This window comes from Macrosteles quadrilineatus, unplaced genomic scaffold (assembly GCF_028750875.1).
Source record: "Macrosteles quadrilineatus isolate MER2022 unplaced genomic scaffold, UCM_ALF_1.0 Scaffold_3__2_contigs__length_128488019, whole genome shotgun sequence".
In the NCBI taxonomy this organism is placed as follows: Eukaryota; Metazoa; Arthropoda; class Insecta; order Hemiptera; family Cicadellidae; genus Macrosteles; species Macrosteles quadrilineatus.
Genome location: NW_026542596.1, coordinates 5,557,409 through 5,579,808, shown reverse-complemented (window position 1 = coordinate 5,579,808; position 22,400 = coordinate 5,557,409). Strand labels below are relative to the sequence as shown.

Below are 22,400 nucleotides of genomic sequence, written 5' to 3'. Positions count from 1 at the left end.
AATCGCGTATTACATCTACGATTACACGCCTATCAAAGCTATCTATTTGTACTTTATGGTGGTCAGCCTTCTTGCGTTTTTTCCCGGGTGTACAGAGTTTTTCATCCGGTGTTTGTTTGCCGGCTTTTCTAATTCGTTTAATAGTTTTTTCTGACACTTTACAATAGTTTGTGGCACGTTCTGTTGCCTTTTCTATCGGCACTAATAACCTTTTGTCTTTACATTCGTTGTCACAACACTCGATCACCCGCCTAATTAAATCCCTCTCTCCACTATGCATAGTAGCACCACGTTTTCTTAAATCCATAGCTACAAGGACCGTCCAAAACAAAACGAACTCACTACGCGAACACACGAGACTGCACTGAATCAAATGACGTGACCACATGATGATAATCCACTTACCAAAACAAAGATATGAGTAATTATGTTTACAACAGTTGTTTACAGACAGACATAGAGGCGAGGCGCCCAGATGCTTAGCGCCTGCAAATAGTGCGCGATACCCTCCAAACATAGCTGTGTTCGCTCTGGCTCAAGGGACTTCTTTACTCTCGCGGACAGTATATATATATATATATGAATTTGAACTGATGGTGTTTTTGGCCTCTGGGGAACTCAAAACTAAATAGTAAATCGGTCCCAGGTCCAGGTTTTACCATGAGACCTAGGGTAATAGCTTATTCCCAATATGGGAAATAAGCTAAAAATGGATAAAGGTAAAGCAAAACAAATTTTTGCCAAAGTTGCAACAAAGAAAATAAGAAACGACGGAACCTTTGTTACTTTAAGAAGACATATAAATGTTTCACAAAGGAAGGCAACGCTAGAACACTTTCCTCAAGCCACGGATTGCATTTCTCAGCAAAAGAGTATTACATTTTGTTCATACCTTTTCAAATTGTTTGTTTTTCAAACCAATTCAGAGCTTGTTCCATTTCTTTTTTAATGTTTCCTATTTTTATAATAGGCAGAAAAAACATATAGCTAAATTAAACTACGAAGACTACAGTTATGGATACTTGTATTGTTTTTTTAGAATGGATTGAATCAAATTGGATACAGCATAAATAAATAACAAGTTCATGTTTAAGTTTAAAAAACCAAGCTACGTTTTACAAAATAAACAATTTAAATCCCAATACTATTATAAGAAATATTTAATTTTTCTATTTTATAGCTTGTAATTAAGAAAAAAATGACAAGCAAAAAAGAACAATATTGACATTATTACAAGAGCAATCAGCTAAAAGCGTGTTTAAACAGATTACATTAAAGGCATAAGGTTGGGCAAACAGAAAAGCCAGGACATTTATCTTCATAAAAGGTATTTATTTACATAAATTGCTAAACTTTTATTCTCTGGAATAGGGAAAGTATGATTTTCATTTGATTTCCTAATGATTTTAAAACATCATGTATACTTGTTTGTTTAAAATTACTGGGCGTTACTAATGAATACAAACCTGTATTCAATGGTGTTACTAAATAGCTTCTTTTAACAGTTTTCTATATCAACTGAATCAAACACCCAGTTATAAAGGACAAATTAATAGAATGTTTGTTGACTTAAGAAGTTTGCATCACTGGTACCTAATATCCAAAATGTACCTCATGACCTTGTACTGGTGATCACCTAAATGTCAATTAACGTAACCGCCTGGTGACAAATCTTGTTTGGCATAGCATTCATGATCAACTGATTTGATGCTATTATTTCTAATTCTAAGTGAGTTTGAGGAGCAAGTGGTATAGTGATAGAGTGTGGGGCGTTGGTTCCGAGGTTCTGGGTTGAAATCCCGCCAATCACAAATGGATTTTACTTGCGATCCTCTAGTCTAGACCTAGCCTGAAGTAACGAGTGAAACAGTTCTCGGTGGAAGCCTGCATCCTAGGATGTGAAGAGATTACATCAAACATTTATTGGTTGTTCATGAATCAGCGGAAGACATTGGTAGGTAGATGGTGGAATGAATTAATGAGTATATCCATTTCAATGATTTCTTATAACATCACAAAGTAAATGAGACGTAGGTCTATCTATATGAGTCAACGATTCAACCATGTTCACAAGTAACTAACACTTAAAAAGGTCAGAGTAAAACAGCTTCAGTGGCAGTGTAGTGACCTTCTCAAACATGTTTACGCCAATTTAACAGTTAGTTGTTTAACACTACAAAGGACTTTTTCATTTTGGCTTGACATCTTAATCAAATTATGACTGAAGATTAAAGTCAAATGATTTCTATATCATTTTGAACTAGAATTCCACATAAAAAACTTGACTTGTTACTTTTATTCAGTTATCCATGGAGTTTATATAGTAAAAAAACTGAACTTACTAATTTTATAAAATGTGAAAGTTTGGATGATTGTGATAACCTATATCACATGGTTAATCACGTGAAAGCTACTCGACTAATTCAATTACGGTACATTTTGATCAGAGTAGATAGTGGTGCTGCCTTTTTGCATAAATAAAAGGATGGTAAAACATTACTTAATACTGTAGTGATTTAAATTATTCAGAATTAAGAAATAGTTGAAAGAATACATTTTAAAGAAAAGGCTTACCACTATACGAATATGTGTATATATTTTGACATCAAAAGTAGGTCTACTGATGACTATTAACAATCAATAAACATAAAGGTATAAAAATATTCTACATATCACGGAATAAAAACCTAAGCTATGTTGCAAAAGTAGAAATCGTTCAAGCTGAATAAACACTCGATATGGGACAATGGACTTTTATAATGACAATGACGGATAAGCTAAAAAACGTTGTGATCACCGAACTGTTTTACAGCAACTTTGTACTTCACTTGTATTGTTTTTTTGAATGGATTGAATTAAATTGGATACATTATCTATCTATATATTAATAGGCAAGCATGTTTCTTTAAAACCTTTTTTCTCAGCTCGTGTGCATCGTAGGGAAAATCTACGCATACCGTTGGAAAGCTATTTTCCTGTAGGTGTGCAGAATCCCTTTATAAATTTAAATAGGCTCAAAGATAAGCACAAAAAATGAGTTTAAAAATTTGAAAAAATTAACATGGATCTTATGCGTTGCTATGCTGGTTACGAAATAACAACGAAATATAAACAGAAAATCAAAACAAATGGAGGAAACTCCAATCACATGTTTTATTTACAGTGTGGGGTGAAAATAGATAAGTGAGTACATTACATATTTTTGGTCGAGTTTCGACCACTGGACGACCTCTTGTAAATAAATAATACTCCCGCCGCAGCAAACCTGCAAGCTAATCAAATTTCCATTTGCCTGATTGGATTTACACTAGCATGTCACCTTAAAAATATCACATTTATTCCCTATTTAAATAGAATTAGTTTAACGAGTACTTAGGTTTGCAAGTACTTAGGTTGTTTGGTTAGGTAGAGAGGGTAAAAAAAGTTCTTTTTTTGTAAAATGTTAATAGTTTAGTAAGAAATAAATGCATCTTCCAAATTTGATAAAAATACGTTCATAAACAAGCAAACTACAACAGTTTACTTATTCTCCATAAAAATAACATGGGAATTTTAAATTTACAAATTTTTGGAATTTTCTCTGTAACCATTTGGCACATAATAATGCTTTAATATACTAAATTATTTGTTTTTTTAAGCTCTACAAAATGGTTTGGAAAGAAATTGTAGTCTGATCATGCCAGTTCGCGAACTCGTTTGAATAAATGTAGGTTTATACCAAATTTCATCAAAATCGGATAATTTTTGCTCGAGTTATCGTGCTAACGGACACACATATATATATACTGTATATTTATGAATTTGAACGGATGGTGTTTTTGGCGACCTCAAAACAAAAAAATAAATTTGTCCCGGGTCCAGGTCTTACCATGAGTACCATGGTAATAGCTTATTCCCTATATGGGAAAGTTGCTAAAAAGTGTATGTTTAAGTTTTAAAAACAAGCAAATAATAAACTTTATTTTACAAATGATTGTTTTAATAACAATTAATGGAAATTATTTATTTACAGGCAAACTAAACTTTAAAATAGTAGAAAAACAAGTTATACTGTATAATAAATTGTACAATAAAACACTGTTATATTTTGATAGTACTGTACAGCATAGAATGCAAAATCAATATGTCGTTGAAATGTACAACGTCAAATAATCTTTCTGAATGAATAAGCTGCAAAATAGTTTTACTCTATGTAAGCTTTGCTGAAATGTTTGGGCTCTACGTTTACGAAGATGTTAAAAATGCAGGGCACATTGCCAGTCTGCCTCTCTTACCGCCCTCCCGGCCTTAACATTCTCAAGCTGAAGATCAAAGGAGCTCATTTCCGTACAAAATTGTGATATTTAATGAAATTACTGTAGGCTTTTGATACCAGCTTAAATCTATAGAACATCACATCGGTATAAGAATAAATAGGCATATCCTTCAAATTGCATTTAAGCCATATACATCTTCATATTTTCATATTCATTACATATGCATATATCATATATCATTACATATGCCTCTTCTGGATGAATCTCAATCTTTATCATACTGATTAGAAACACAGTGAGAAGAACTTTTATGAGTCTACTATCTGCCTTACTCGTGCTTTGAAACTTGACAAGAAGAATGGTTCGGTTCTTAACCCTTCCCGGACGGGTGACGGATATATCCGCCTAAGTCTTTGACGATAAAGGACGGGTGGCGGATATATCCGCTTATGGTTTTTTATGTTCCGGACGGGAAGCGGATATATCCGCCTTCTCTTCAGACAGACTGGAAGGTGCTTGAGCAGTAACCAGATGTTTCGCGGTACCAAGGCGCCACTTTCCTGATCTCTCCATGGCTGCGCTCACTCCCGCACTCCCCCCTCTCTAACGCGCCTACCACTCTCCCGCGCCACCCCCTCTCCCGCGCACCCCCAACCTCTCCTATGCCCCCCTCGACGTTTTGTGCTCAACACTACGTTGTCTTTATTTATTGTTAACATATTGTTCTTTATTTATTGCCTATCGTTGTCAAGGTCATATCTTCAAAGACGGGTGGCGGATATATCCGTTGCTTTTCTACTCATTCGCGGATGGGTAGCGGATATATCCGCATAGTTTAAAACGAGTAAAAAATTATTTTGACTGTATGAAGTGTTCCATTGTGTTTATTTGATGTATACTTGTATAAAAATACACAAATAAGGAAAATTAATTTTTATTTTTTCCTATATTTTTTCCCGTTCTATGTCACGATTTCTCCGTCCGGGAAGGGTTTAAATGAATGTCATAAAACGATGACACACCATCGATTATAGGAACAAAACTCTCACTAAAATGAGATGTTGCAAATGCTCCAGCCTCAGTATGCGGGGAAAATATTTGTGCAGCTCAACACAACATCATTCTGTTCAACAGTCAACATTATCAACTTTGAATGCAGAATAAAATTGACATCTCATCCTCTTGTAAAATTTGAACCCTGTTTTCATTTGGGATTCATGTTGGCTACATTTGGGGCAAATGTCTACTAAGTGTTTCTATCTTATTTTAGAGTATGAGTAATAATAATAATAATAACAAAAAATATGTGATGAAATGACAATGTCATCTGTTTCACCAGCTTTGCTGGAAATGTGAAATGTTTTATGACAATAAAGTGATATTATTATTATTATATCCACACAACTACCTTCTGCTGCTTCAAAAGGATAATAAACCTATAAATGATAATATTAATCCATAATTCAGGCTGTTAACGCCGAGTCAAATTATTACTTTAATCCAAAATTAGGTACGCCAACTACTTTGAGCAAAATGTTAACATTAGGGATTTTCTATTTGTTGCCATGGAGACCTATCAATATTTCTAAAAAAGAAAAAACTATTAATCAAAACTCAGGGTGCAGCCCAAGGCAATAAGGTAAGAGAATAGTAACAATGCTACTCGTTGGTCAGAAAGACTGAGGGGAAGAAACCACCTTTATTTTATCTATAAGTATAAAAGAGGATGTTTGTATATATATATATTTGTTTGGCAGTGATAAACTCAGACACCGCTGAACCGATTGCCACGAAACTTGGTACATACGTGTAGAATTTCATGGAATAGGTTTATAGACCACCAATTTCGTGATCCGTCCAATCGGCTCCGCCCCAGTGGCTCTGGAGTTTCCCATGTTAACCTTATGAGAAATGGAATTAATGAATCTTAACAGCTGTTTCAATTAAACAAGTTGGTTCTGTTCTATGATGTTTAATAGCATTAAAGTTACAAGGATTACCAACAGGGTGCAGCACTATTATTTCTTTTACATTTATGACAACAGCTAATTTGCAACCAAAAGGTGAGTGAGCGTAGCGAACGAACTTCAACCTGGAGGCGAGTTAGCGTAGCGAACGAGCTAACCTGAAGGCAAGTGAGCGCAGCGAACGAGCTCCAACCTAAAGGTGAGTGAGCGTAGCGAACGAACTTCAACCAGGACGTGATTGAGCCATGCGAACGAGATCATCTTGAAAATTAAGAAGTTAAACGGGGCAAAGCCCGCGGGTTACAGCTAGTAATAATATATATAGATATACTGCAGGGAAAGATGTTAAGGTGCTAGGGGTATGACTTTTTTATGCATGTATATCGCTGTTTGCCGCTGGCCATAAAACTTGCTGAAACACCATCTTCCTCTCAACCTCCACCACCCCCCCCCCCCACCCACCCACCAAGCCAACAACCCTTCTGCTTGAGTATCCTTGATATTTATGGTAATGTAATACTCAGAAGACAGGTGTGACTAACTACCAAATTGATCATCATTTTTTTCAATGTAATCAATATTTAAATGTAAAATTCAAGATCTGTCTAAAAAAAATAAACTAAATTTTTAATTACGAATGATGATTGAAAGGGTGAATCAAAAACATGCAAATATTACTTACTTTTATGAGGTGTGGTAACTAGGTACACTACAGGTTACAGGCAAAATAATAATACAGACATTCTTTAGAATCACTATGCATTCTATCACAGCCACCTCTATTCTATACAATGACTGAAGCTTTGAGACAAAGTATTACATTTAATAATAACTATAGGATTTTACACACCTTGACTAGGCATTATTTATATTGCCTAAGCATTTTATAGAATGCTCATAGGTGTCAGGCAAAGTAGAAAATAAATATTTGTATTATAATCCCATTTATTTTGATTTATTTTATGTATGGTTAGGTTAGGAAAAGTCCTTTATAAAAACTAGCTGTTACGGGTACCCACGGGCTTCACCCCGTTCGACTTCATTAGTATTAATAAAACGTTTTGTTTTAAAACAGTTTTTTATTTATAAATTATTTTCAACTTTTTAGTCTTTAATGTGTAAATATGTTAAATCTATTTTATATGGCCAGTTAATATAACCAAAACCTTATTATCCCTAATCAGATGTTTTATCTTTACTTTAAAATGCTTGTTTTATATTTTAAGATTATACTAGCTGAACCCGGCAGACGTTGTCTTGCCTTTGACTATTTTATAATTTAATTACCGTAACGTTTAATTGTCTTATTGTATATGAAGTGCTTATAACTAAATTAAAATACGTACGACAACTAATGAAACACAAATAGTACAAAGGATAACCGATTCGTTATTATTGCTCTTATATTAATGCTAGGTTATGCAACTTAATTAATTATGCTAGCTTAATTATTAATGGTTATTTTCATTCATGGTTATTAATGACAGTATTTTTAAGATGATCTCGTTCGCATGGCTCAATCACGTCCTGGTTGAAGTTCGTTCGCTAAGCTCTTCGAACTGTCAAATTTAAGTATTTACAGCTGACTTAAAATTAATTGATATGTTTACATTTTTTTTAAATGTAAACATGGAAAATGTGGAAGCCCATGGGGCGTATCCCAAGGGAAATATGAAAATTAAATGTTAAAATACTGCATTGTCATCCATTTGTGAGCTATGTTTCAAATTTCAAGTCTCTGGCTCATTGGGAACTTCGTTTAAGATTAATATCAAAATTTGTAGGAAAGCGACTAGCGAGCTAATAAAAACAAGCCCATGGGGCGTAGCCCAAGGGAAGTATGAAAATTAAATGATATAATATTGCATTTGTATCCATTTGTGAGCTATGTTTCAAGTTTCAAGTCTCTAGCTCATCGGGAAGTATCAAAATTTGTAAGAAAGCGAGTTAATAAAAACAAGCCCATGGGGCGTAGCCCAAGGGAAATATGAAAATTAAATTATATAAGATTGCATTGTCATCTATTTGTGAGCTATGTTTCAAGTTTCAAGTCTGTAGCTCATCGGGAACTTAGTATAAAATCGATTGCAAAATTTGTACCGGACAAGAAAGCGAGCTAATAAAAACGTTTTAAAATGATTGATTGGTTAAGTTAAGCTGAAATAAACAAAACAGAATACAGTAATACAAACAAATAAGTACAGATGAGGTATTTTTAACATTAGGTATATGGAAAGTTCCCTTTAGAAAGGAATTACGACCTTAAAGGGCAATTTATGAAATAATGGATAGTTTTACACAAGGTTTCTCGTCATGAAGAACATTTTAAGTATATGGTTTATGTGGGTGTGACTTGTAGTTTTCTCAAAAGTTCATGGGTACTTTGGGCTTTATATATCTAGACTAGTGGCTTGTACTAAAAAGCTCAATAATGTAAAACAAATTATTCTAATATTTAAACTAACTTAGAATTATATGTGTCAGAATAGTTATCCCTGTACACCATATCTTTTGTGTAAAAAATAGTTCGTTGTTTGTTTTTGTTTGATTTTCTTGATGTTAGGTTATTTTCAAATAAATAATTTGAATCACTCCAGACAAGCCTTAGTCAATGGTTTAACTCTGCCCAAGGCAGTAAACATATAATTGTTTGTGAATAAATACTGGTTTACTAAGGTAGCTTTGGTGTTCATCAAATATGAAAAGGCAAATAAAGGTATGTTCAGGTAAGCTTAGTTCTTGCTCAAAACCACTAAATTAGCATCCCTACCCCTGTTAAGATTTCAAAGTTTATACTCCTTTTGTTAACGTTTAACAAAATTAGTGTAAATCAAAGGCATCCCATTAACCAAACGTAACCCTAGACATTTTTCTGATCAACATTAAAAAAACTTCAATTAGTGTAGGCCTAAGTTTATCTGGTGGTATTCCTCTTAAAGGTGAGATTGACTTTACATATTCTATCAAAATAGGCCCAATCATCGGCTGATTCCCAACTCTTTTGCGACTGGTTAGGGTTCCATTACCCAGTTATCGAAACCAATCACAAAATTACTTTTTATCAGCATTGACATACATATTTTTGGTTTGTTTAAGAAACGTAAAGAAACGGAAACACCTCTAGGTTTACTGTTATATGTGGATGCTCCGTTTACCATTATATACCATACATGTAAGGCTATATTAGTCTATTTTGCTTAGAGCAACAGACAGTACCTGTTAAGAATCTCCAAACAATATTGTTTTTCCGCCCATTGGAACTTGTCATAGTACTTACTTAATTAACAAATATATTTCCTGTACAAACCTATTCCATCTATTTTCCAAATTTATTTTCTAAGAGTAGCCTTTGAGGTTATTCTACTTCATACAAATAATAGTTTAAACACTACAATAAATATCAAATTTAAACATAGTAAATTTACAAAGAAAGTGTAGAATAAATCTTGAACATATGTTTTAAAATAAAAAGAAAGCACAAGTTTTCCATTTAATCCTGAATCGTTAATTATTTAGTCAATGTGGTTATTTTCATGTTAAACTTTAAATAGCTACTTCCCTATAGGGAAATTCGCTAAAAAGTTTCACAGTAAAATAATTTATTTCAACATTCTATAACGTAACTAAAATTCTTAATTATTATAGGTAACGTTAACCCTGGTTTTATATAGTACATTGCAGAGTTTACTGGCAAATAAGTCTTCCAAAAATGTTAATATTGCGTACAGGCTTATTGATTAATCACGATCAGCTGTTTTGAAGTAAACTAAATCAGCAGTAAATGGCTTCTAATGCTATTCTTATAGAGAAAATTTTACGTTATATCTAATTTTGTGTTAAAATATTGGGAATTTCACCGCCATCACGGGATCGAGACCTTTAATTTGAGCCCTCTTCCGTCGTTCTACGACTTCCCAGTCGCCCACAATTTTGACGCAAAGAATCGGCTTACGTAATTAATATACAGGGTGTATATAAAGTCCCGCACAGGCTTAATATTTTCTAAACGACAACAGATAAATCAATAAGATTTGGTACATCAACACCACACCTAAAAATCAAATTTTTCAAGGAACTATCAATTTTCTGTCATATCATGGGGACATGCAAGGAGTCAGAAGGAAACCTTAAATAGAAGCATAGGTTGGCATGTACATCAAATTAAAGGTCTTTACTGTACTAGCAGAATTTAATGCCGCAAATTTGAACTCAAACGGACAACCGAGCCAATAATGACAGTTGTTTATAGGGTGAGCACTATAATCACCGCTACTCAGTTCTCCAAAAATACGGATGTTTACATTGAGCTAGTGGTTGAACTTGGTTAAATGTAGAATGCAAACATTTAACATCTGTAAATAGCTGAAAGTTGTAAGAAGCTAAAAGCCTGTGGTTTAAAGCTTAGTATTCCTTGGGAGTTAAGGGGGAGGTTTACCCACCAGACACATCCCTCCCATTCCTCCTCCCTCCTCTCTTTACGATAATTGTTTTGTGTAATGATAACTGGAACAGTATAAGCAGTTCTCAAGTTTTATTGGATCCAATTTAATGCTCTCCGAAGTTCAGTTTACATCATAAGATATATTGTTTGGTACTAGAGTTAATTATTCTCTAGCACCCTTAGCATAATCCTTTTAGGAGGTAGAAGTGTTGAAAATGTCATTACATTAAATAATATGTTTTTTTTTTTAATCCACCGATTAAAATCATATATAGCTAAGATTTGAAAAGAAATGTAAAACCAAACAATAATCAGTAGATGCTTATTCTTTAAACAATTTTTCCATACTAAGTATCAATTCGGTTTACAGTTAAATAATATTTAAACTCAGGCTTATTAATTTATTCAGTCCTCAATACAGTAATGCAATAGGTTTTGTCAAACATGGAATAACAAAGTACAGTATGTTCAAAGACGTAGCAATATTTAAATTTAGATACCACTAAACAGGTTTTGTAGAGGCACTTGCTTTTATCTATGGTTAAAGAATTGTCATTATGAAGCAACAAAATATATTTTGTGGTTAGTAGTATATTACAGGTCAAATACTATGCAGGTAAAGTAAATTAATTGATTAAAGAAATCAAGAGATAAATGCGGTTTAATAAAAATTTCTATCTATAATCAATAATTTGACAGAGAAAAAACAGGTAAAAATTAACAATTACAATTCAATTCAAAATTTTACAGTCTTCGGTAATTACTTGTCTATGAAAAAGGCATGTACAGCCACGTTAAACCAAATGATTGACTGTCAGACCCTCTTTTACTTTTAAGTGGTCAATTGTTAATATCGATTGAGTGCTCTATCCAATTTGGAACTGTTCGACTGGAATCTCTACGACAAAATAAATTCATTCAGCCAACTTCAGACAATTTGTGAGTTAACCAGGAAATACGCAAGGTGTTGCCTGCCCAAACACCTGCAGGTGGGGTTCTGGTAGTGACACCTGGGTATTAGGCAGCACTCACCAGGAGGCTCTGCCACTGACTGCTTTTGTAATCTCATCTCACTGTGTAATTGAATCTGCCTGGACTTTCCATTCAAAAATTTACATCACCTGATCGTGGTACACAAATGTATCATTAGGTACAATACCTGGCCAGCAAGCATTTTCATTTTTTAATTCGTTTTGCTAACGAGGTAATCCTTAAAACATTTTTACATCAAACTTAGAAAAATGATTTCATCATACTAATATTATAAATGTGAAAGTTTGTGTGTTTGTTTGTTTGTTTGAAGTTCAATCACTCATTAACTACTGGTTGGATTGTGTTGAAATTTGGTATGATGATAGCTCACATTCCCGATTAACATATAGACATATTCTTACCTCAAAAATCCTTTCGGGCTCCGCCCCAGCGGCTCTAGAGTTTCCCATGTTAACCTTATGAGTATTCATATTTAAAAGAAATTGAATAGTTTTGCCAGCTGTTTCAACTAGACAATTGTTTTCTATGATATTCAATAGCATTAAAAGGTTATACGGTTTACCATCAGGGTGCAGTACCATTAGTTCTTTATACATTTTATGACAAAAGCTAATTTGAACCAAGCAGCAACAAAAACCTGATTGTGAGAACTTTACTTCTTTCTATTGTTTTAAACAATTTGTTTAAATGAAGTGGTAGAATATTATGGCTATGGTAGATGTTCTATATACTATAGTATACCGTAGATTATAGTAAACCAAATTTTCTCAAAACATGTCCTCTCTCATTGCAAATGCAAAGCACGAGTATTTAACTACAATAAGCATTGTATACCAACCCAGTACGAAGGACGGGTACTCAGCTAGTAGTTTACAATCATAAGTTATTAGAGTTGTATAAACACATTTTTCATGTTTCCAAATTATTTAACATTGAAGGTGCAAAATAAACTTTAAGCCACTTAGTTATTTTATCCCTAGAGCAAATATTGTTGCCACACTTAACATAGCGATAAAACTGTATTACCCCTTTTTGAAGAAAGTTTTTACTCTGTCTGTATTACATGTTTCCCAACAAATGAATATGTGTGCATCACTGTATCTTATAAATTGAAATCTGGAAATAAAACAAACACTAATGGGGCAAAGCCCTAAACTAAACCATTTTTTAGCTATACTTCCTCGGCTCACCTAGAGCAAATGCTTTAAAATGACTCATAAACCTTAAATTTGGTTATGTAAGACAGGCGAAAAAGGGTTGTCAGGCCTAAAGAGAAAACCCCTATTTTATTTAGTACATAGATTATTTTTTGTACCACTAATTCCCTTAGCCTATGAAAATCTTCTCTTGATTTGAAAAGCTGTATGATAATATATCTTGTCAGTTTCAGTTAGAACATAATCCATTAACACCATCGTATAATCACTGATACTTAACACACCACAAAGCAATGTTTTTGCATATTCATCTTTGTTGAGATGAAAATGCTAAACAAGCTGTTTGTATTCCGAAGTCTTGATCTAAATTGAAAATATGCCGCATAATTCTGGCAATTAGTTATAACAGATTTTTGTAGTGAATTACTTACTAATTACGTAAACAAATAGGATTTAGTTAACATTTCAATCATTGGATCAATTTAGGTACGGTAGTTTAAAGTTTACTTAGTATATTGTGGATTTTCATTTTGTATTACATTGTAATTATCTTGTTCCAAGGAGTTACTTTCAGAATAAACTTTTTGCCACAATCTCATGTTAGCGATAAAGATGTTCTGAGCCCAGTTGTTATGAGCTGGACATCAATTTTGGTTGTGTGTTTCATTAAAATAAGATACAGTTCTGATTGAAGGTAATATAATCCGTAAAATGTTAATTTTGAGTACAAAGGTCAAATTTCCCTAGTAATCCCATTATGTTGGGTGTGATGATCATTCAGATAAATATACATATTCTAATCAAAAATCTAAATTAATTATGTTTTACAAATCAGAAATTAATGTTATGGAGTATGTCTAACCTAGGTAACATAGCTTTTAGTTATTTTGTACAATAAGCAAATCCAGTGATGACAATTGATATTACTAACTTTGAAATAAAAATATATTATTAATCTGCTAAAAATCAATTTAAACTGTTACAGCACTATGTAGAAATCCTCCTAAACACAGTGAATTAAAATTCTTGTTACTGTAAGAGTGTTTTAAATTCAGGTGTAAACTGATTGGATCCAATAAAACTTCGGAACTGCTTATACTGTTCCAGTTATCATTACCCAAAACAATTATCGTAAAGAGAGGAGGGAGGAGGAACGGGAGGGATGTGTCTGGTGGGTAAAACTCCCAAGGAATACTAAGCTTTATACCACAGGCTATTAGCTTCTTACAACTTTCAGCTATTTACAGATTTTAAATGTTTGCATTCTACATTTAACTAAGTTCAACCACTAGCTCAATGTAAACATCCGTGTTTTTGGAGAACTGAGTAGCGGTGATTATAGTGCTCGTCATCCTTAAGCTAAGTCCAGAAAAACTTGTTTGCCAAATATTTTTTATCTGCTTGCAAACCATCCCTCAAACCAAAGTCAGAAGGAAATATTATTTCTTTTTGGAAGCAACTAGACAATCATTTTCTAAGAATAATCTTGTAATTACTGTCTATGACTGATATAAAATTGCACTGATTGCACTGATCTATGAATGATATAAAATTGCCAGATTACAATTACACATTTATCAATCTTGAAATTAAAACAATCTTTACACTCTCGAGTACCTAGTTTGTCTTATCATAAAATATTCTTAGCTTGATTAAAAAACATACCAAAACAAACCTAATCAAATTGAAAATGTTTAAACCTTAACAGGGCTAAGTTATGAGCTCCAAAGCAAGCCATTGTCCAACATTCAATGGCATGCCATAAATTTGGAAGGACAACGTTCATTCTAGGCATGTATATTCACGGGAAGTTATATGTCAGGTCACTTTGCATGTGTGAGCTTAATACTGGACATAAAACCAGACAGAGGCCAGCACCGCCACTTTATGAGAGCACCAAAAGCAACATGATAAATACAGTTAACATAATATCGTAATATAAACATTTGAACTACGATTGCGCCATTGAGCAGGAGAGTAACACAGCCAAGCTACTACTAACATCTATGCAAGTAAACTCAACAAGAACAACTGTTGAAAGCTATACACGTCTTGTTCTGTAATCTGGGTAAAATTTTAAAACTATATGTACCAAGATTTAGTACAAAATTTGTCAACATCTTTGCAATAACCAAGATTTTTGTTGTTCTCATGGATAAAATTTTTCCTAAATTGTATGATTTAAGCAAGAAAAACTACAAAAAAATAATAATACAGAAAATTACAATTAAAGTATTTTTAACTTTATATTATAAGTAGTTATAAATTTGAAATAAGTAGTTATTTAACTTGTAATAATCAGCAAATAGTACTTCATTTTATATAGTTATAAATGATAAAACAAAGTATATTTACCTACATATCCAGCAGTCGAGAATAGTATAGATTTACTTTCACTCGTGTTTTGAACATTACTTTTCACTACACTACAAAGAATAACTATTTTCTTCATTACAAAACTCATAGAATTTGTTCTTCAATTTAAAGTGAATATTTACTTTAGTTGTTGAAAATAGAAACAGTTGATAAAACAATAACAAACATTTTAAGTTATTGACAGTGGAAAATTTTCGGTTGTAAACCAGCTCAACAAAGTGTAGTGAAAAATATTTTCCCTACTTTATACTAGTTCAAAAAGTACCTATATACCTCAATCAATACGTGATAAACACATATAGACATATTTTTGCAGTCATAACCTTAGAAGGTTGTGTGTAGGCCTATATTTTAATTTAATATGAACAGTCAATTTATTTATAAATATTTTAAACTGCAAACAACAATTTGTTTTGTAAATATTTCACTGCATAATTAGTGTATTATAAATTTCTAATATAAGAAATTGTAAATAATTATGCAACAATATTAGTGACATGAATACATTAAAAACTAATTTTAAAGCTTTTTAAAAATGCATATAATAATACCAGTTATTTGGCCTCATTTCATTTCCCAATACATCACTTATACCCAAGAGCCGTATCAATACATAATCCTCACATAATCCTTAACACTATTTCATCTTGGTTGACAACACAAAATCATATAAACGATCTTTTAAATAATCACAACAGCATAAACATCATTGAATCAAATATGCATCATATAATAGACAGCTTGAAATCAAACCAGGAGGTGGCTTTTTCTCACTGCATATCAGGTGATTTCATAAATCCAAGAAATATGTCTGCTGGAGTTGCAGTTCCATTCAGAAAATTTTTTGGCAGGCCCAAAAAAACAGATATCCTCAACAATTATCTGACACTGCAAACTTATAAAAATGGAGCAGCTGTCTATGGACTGGTTACCAAAGCCACGTATAATGGGAAACCGGCAATATCAGATTATGATACAGCTTTTAGTAATCTGACGGACGATTTTAAACAAAGACAGTATAAAAGATTAATTTGTTCGCCCATGGGACTTGTGAGAGACTTGGTCCCTATTGAAAATTTTGCTAGCAATATTGTAAATTTTCAACTTGCAACAGGCGTTCCGGTTTCAGTGATAGTCCAAGAAGAGAAATCATCAAGAAATCTTTACAATAAACTGAGCTTTGATGCATTTAAAAATACACTCCATCAACAAATAAGGGAATACAAGAAGAGCACTCGAGAAGAAAAACTAAATGTTGAGGAAACACGTTCCATGGCATCAAGACCTCAGGCAAATATGTCCCAGCATGCTGTTGAAGAAGATGCCATAGCTAGCAACTCCAACCCAAGACCAGTGGAGTCAACGGCAGGTGCTATTGAGAAGCAGTTAGTGTCCAGTGAGTGTAAAAGCCAGTCTGTGCTCCCCCAACAGTGTTCTCCTCCTAAGCCTTCCAACACCTCTACTCCCTATTCAACCAAAATTGTAAATTTTTGTATTTCCAATACCCAAGCAACTGAATGTTCATCCCAAAATAGTTCATCCCAAAGTAATAGTAGTAGTGGTAATAGTAGTTTGAATTCACTAATGTCCAATGTTCCTGTTATAGGACAACCAGTAATTTCAAAAAACCTGCTATTGGCAATAGTCTCAGAGAAAACATGAAAACCACTTTCAAAGGTTGTCAATTAATGCACTATAATGTTAGAGGCATCAAAAATAAATTTGAGGAATTGTACACTATTATTAAGGATATTGACCAAATTAAGATAATCTGTTTAAATGAACACAAATTGAAAGAAAGTAACAAATCTATATTGAATAAATTACCCAATTTTACTTTAGCTGATGGGTATTTTAGGACAAAATCGGCTGGTGGTTCATGCATTCTAGTGCATGAAACAATCAATTTTATTGTGAGGCAAGATCTCAAGGAATTTAATGACGAATACTGTTTTGAATCCTCTTGTATAGAAATAATAGATTGTAAGATTATTGTTGTTTCCATATATAGAATACCAGGTAGTAGTGTTACACAGCTATTTTTATGTAAATTTAGATCTTTTCTGGAACTAATACAAAAAAAGGATTTCTCAAAGAAAATCATAGTAGCAGCTGATTTCAACATAGATATTTAAAAAAATGATAATGATACAAAAATGTTTGAGAACTTGTCTTGTAATTTTGGTCTGAAAATAAATTTTAGACAGCCAACTAGAGTATTTAAAACATCAAAAACATGCATAGATAATATTCTCACAAGTGTAAGCTATGATAAAAACGCAACCATAAATATTGATCTTGGCATGTCTGACCATAATGCATTATTTTTACAGTTGCCTAAAACCTTAAACTTGCCTGAAAGTGTATACAAAAGAATTCGCTTTTTTCCTATTAAAAAATTACCACTTTTTATTAATTCATTAAGTGACAATATCAAGTCTTTAGCTCTAGACAAATCTGTGAATGACAACTACAAATCTTTTTTATCTAGTTTTACACTTTCACTGAATGAAGTTTATCCTGTGAAATTAATTAAAGAAAAGAAAAACCAATGTAAGGAGAATTGGATTACTCAGGGTATAATGATTTCTTCAGAGACTAAAAGAAGATTACACCAATTGGCAAAAACATGTAGACAAAAATCATTTTTGAACTATGTTAAGAACTATAAAAGAATTTTCAAAAAGGTAGTTTTACAGGCTAAGAGATTGCATAATAGTAATTTTATTATTAAATCTTGTAACAAGAGTAAAGCTATGTGGGGAGTTGTTAAAAAAGAACTGGGCATTCAAGTAAAAACGGAGACTACTACTAAAATTGATGTTGGGGATAGGGTGATAAATGAACCCAAAGAAATTGCAGAATATCTTAATTTTCAATTTTCCAACATAAAGGAAATATTAAATGTGCCAAATGTCACTTTCATCAATAACAAGTACATCAGTCAAAACTCTTTAGAATCAGACAATACAGATAAATTACAGTTTTTGGCTTTTACCAACAAATTTGAAGTTAAAAATGCTATCTTAAGTTTAAGTAATAGTAATTCTTGTGGTTGGGATGAGATTCCCACTAAATTATTGAAATGGACTGCTGACATTATTTCTGATATTATAGCTAGACTCATCAATCAATCATTTAGTGAGGGTGAATTTCCAGACTTGCTAAAATTGTCTGAAATCAGACCAATTTTTAAAAAAGGCAAACATAATAATAGTCAAAATTACAGACCAATTTCTTTACTCAGTAATATATCTAAAGTTTTTGAAAAAATTATTCATCTTAGAATTGCAAATTACCTAGAATGTAACTCAAAACTGTGTCAAGAGCAGTTTGGTTTTAGAAGAAATCTAAGCACACATAATGCTCTTTTTACTTATATTAGTGGTGTCCTTGAAGCTCTGGATCAGTCACAGTTGACTGCAGGAGTTTTCTGTGACTTATCCAGGGCTTTTGACTGTGTGGACCACAGGTTGCTGCTGATCAAATTGAAGAATATTGGCTTGGAGGGAATGGCACTAGAATTATTACGATCATACCTATTCAATCGAAAGCAGCGTACAATAGTAATAAAAAAATCAATAAAATATTATTCTAACTGGGCCAGCGTTACATATGGTGTTCCCCAAGGTTCCATACTTGGGCCTTTATTATTTATTATATTTATTAATGACTTGCCTAATTGCCTTTCCACAAATTCCTGTGCTTTCACTTTGTATGCTGATGACACAACTGCTCTTTTAAAAAGAAAAACACTAAGTGAACTTAAATTAACTTTTGACAGCACAATTAAAAAAATCAATGAATGGTTTGAGAGCCATGGCTTGAAATTAAATGAATGTAAAACTAACATTCTTCAATTTAAACTCAGAAACAGAGTTACAGACACCACAATCAGTAATACAAAAATTGTTAAGTTTTTAGGTCTAAATTTAGACTCAAAATTAAGTTGGTCTGATCACATTCATCATCTAAATAAAAAATTAAGGTCAACAAGGTATTCACTAAGTGTACTATCCAAGGTCACGCCGCTAGAAGTCTGCTTGACAGTATATCATGCGTATGTTCATTCTTTGCTGGCTTATGGCGTCACTCTATGGGGTAACTCTGCAGAGGCCAAGAAAGTGTTCACTTGCCAAAAGTCAATTCTCAGAACTATTTTTCACCAGAAGTCTAAAAACAGCTGTAAACCTTTTTTCAAAAAACATTCCATTTTAACATTACCTTCTCTTTATATATTTGAAATAGCAAAGTATGTTCATGCAAATTCCTTCTTTTTTGAAAAATATAAAATAAATCATAACTATCAAACGAGAAATAATAACAAAACTTTTCAATATCCCAAACATTCGCACACAAAATTTGAAACTGGGCCTCTTTACATGGGATTAAAAATCTACAATCATTTACCTAATTCATACAGAACTTTATCAAAACCAAATTTTACATATAAACTGAAAGAGACTTTGAGCCAAAAAGCGTATTACAAAATTCAGACGTTTTTTAAAGATAAATTGTAATAGTTTTTACTCTTGTCAGGGTATAATTAGATTAAGGAACCTAGATATAAATTGACCATGTACCAGCATGGGAATTACTTTTGTAATTATTGTATCAGGCGTGATGTACAATAAAGCTTTGTCTATTGTCTATTGTCTATTGTCTATACATATAGCAGATACAACATCTCCATTGCTGAGAGGTCAAGGGGTGTGGGAGGGGGGGGAGTTACCACCCACTCACTCTGCAGCAACCCTAGATCTCAGCACACTTTGGCTCCAGCAAGACAAAGGATGAGGGAAGCAAAATTGTTGCTATTTAAATTATTTATGGTTCGCTCTTTACACCAGTTAACAATTATGGTGAGCTACATTTTTCCAATCTTAGCGAATTTCCCTATAGGGAGCTATTACCGTAGGTGGCACGGTAAAACCTAGGCCCGGGACCGCTTTATTTTTTCACTTTGATGTCCCCAGAGGCCAAAAACACCATTGGTTCAAATTTTTATATATGTATATATAGATTTATATATATATGTGTCCGTGAACGCGATAACTTGAGTAATTTTTTTTCGATTTTGATGAAATTTGGTTTAAAGGTATAAGGCAAGATAAACTTGAATGAGTTCGCGAACCAGCATGATCGGACCATGGGAACGGGGTTTTCCGGTGGGTTTTATGGGGTAAAAATTGGTTTTTCTCATTTTTGACCCCCAAAACACAAAATTTCCCAATTTATCTCTAGAGAGCTTAAAAAAACAAATAATTTAGTATATCAAAGTGTTTTAGTACGGTTATTGGTAACGGAGAAAATTCAAAAAATTGTAAATTTAAATTTCCCATGTTATTCTTAAGGAGAATATTGAAAATGTTGTAGTTTGTTTGTTTATGGATATATTTTTATCAAACTAGGCAAATTTATTTATTTTATACTAAGCTATTAATAGTTTACTAAAACACACTTTATTAGTTTCAGTTTCCTTGTGGCAGCAAACCTAGGTACTTGTTAAACGTAAATAGATTCAATTGAAAATCATTCAGAGAAATGGAAATTCGCTTAGTCGGCAGGTTTGCTGCGACGGGGGTATTTAATACTGTAATATTTGTCTTGATTTTGCAAAATGTTTGGTCCCAGGATTAGCAACACAATTGTTGGCTAATCGTGACAAACTCATTAAAATTTGACTATGAATGACTTTAAGTGAAGAGCAAAGGGGTGTTCTGTAGTGCAGAGAAAGCTTGTTTTTTATGGTAAACCTTTCATTTTTTGTCTCCAAGAAGAAGAGTTAAGGTTACTACATTAAAAATATCTCAAATCCATTGGTTATAGGCCGCATTTGATTTGAACCAAGGCATCCAGTAAAGAAGTAACACTCACTAACCGCTTAAATCTGCTGTCGCTCTTGTAATTAACAAAGGTTTTTTAGACCAAATTCTGGTGATATAAAATGTGTTGTCTTTTTTCAAATTATTTATGGATCATAATTAAGAGACACAGATTAAATTAAATCCCTGTGCAGCCTTCGTTACGAGAAAACTCAAAGTCAATGTTTACACCCCATCACGTAATTCACTAAAAATATCGTAATCCACAACCACAAATAAAAAGTGTTACTCACCCAACATTAAATTCTGAGGACTTAACTGTCTTACCTAAAACAGAAACGTTGCTGTATAACATAAATGCATTTTCAACAAATAAGGAATAACTTTAATAATAATCCACACCATGGAATTACCCCATAACCACATGAACCAGACATGTACCAGAAAACACTTCAAGTAGTCAATCTGCTGATGCTAATATAACTTGGTGAAAAATCAAGAGACATGAGACAGATAACTTGGAACATACTTGTCAGCTGATTTTACCAAGGGTCCGGAATATATTATCTGAAAACTTGAAATTTATTAGTGCTTAGGTGGTCTGCATTGTTGGAACATATGAGGAAAAGAACATTACATTGCAATATTGGGACTCTTGGGAGTTCCATATTTTACTTTTTGACGTACATTAAATTATTTTAAATCTTAACAAATTGTACAAAATTGTTATTTCGATTGCCAAACTTTTTTAAATTTGTTTTAAAAGTTGCATCTTCAGGGGTGTTTGAGTTTTTTTTTCTCTTAAATGCATATGTCAAAATAAAAAAATTGCTTTTTAAAATTAATTTTTCACTCTACAGCCCTTATTTCTGGGATATGGCCAGGTTAAATGACATTGAAGTAGATGCAGATTTTTTTATATTTTCGATAACCGTACAATAAAATAAATAAATTCCCAATTTTGCATATACATATACAGTATATCACTTTTAATACATATACAAATTAGAAATTCTGTGTGTTTAAATTCTGTTTCATTTAGCAAGTGTTGTCTGAATTAGGCAATGCATCATATTAAGTAGGAGTGACTAGCTTTGTCCAAAGTTTAATCAAATTAACTCTATTAAAAAGTGTCCCTTAGTTTAAGCAGTTACCAGTTTTGCGAATGGTTTGGACAGTTTTACATCAAAAAGTTGAATACTGTGTAATTGAGTTTTTGTTGAAAGCAAAATAAATTTTAAAAGCTGAAACGTAGCCTACACTTCTACTTATTTTCCTCCTATAATTGCATTCCTCCTCTTATAGGAGAGTACTATCTTTGACTATGGTACTATATAATGCTCAATACTCTATCTATATCCTCATTTATGCTCTTTTCTTTACCA

The 22,400-nt window shown here is 32.7% G+C and overlaps 1 protein-coding gene across 1 annotated transcript in view; it reads right to left on the bottom strand.

Annotated features, from left to right (window-relative positions):
- The window catches only part of LOC128988690 (adenylyl cyclase-associated protein 1-like), an 89,192-nt gene that overhangs the window by 40,705 nt on the left and 26,087 nt on the right, over positions 1–22,400 (bottom strand). The gene's annotated exons all lie outside the window — the stretch shown is intronic.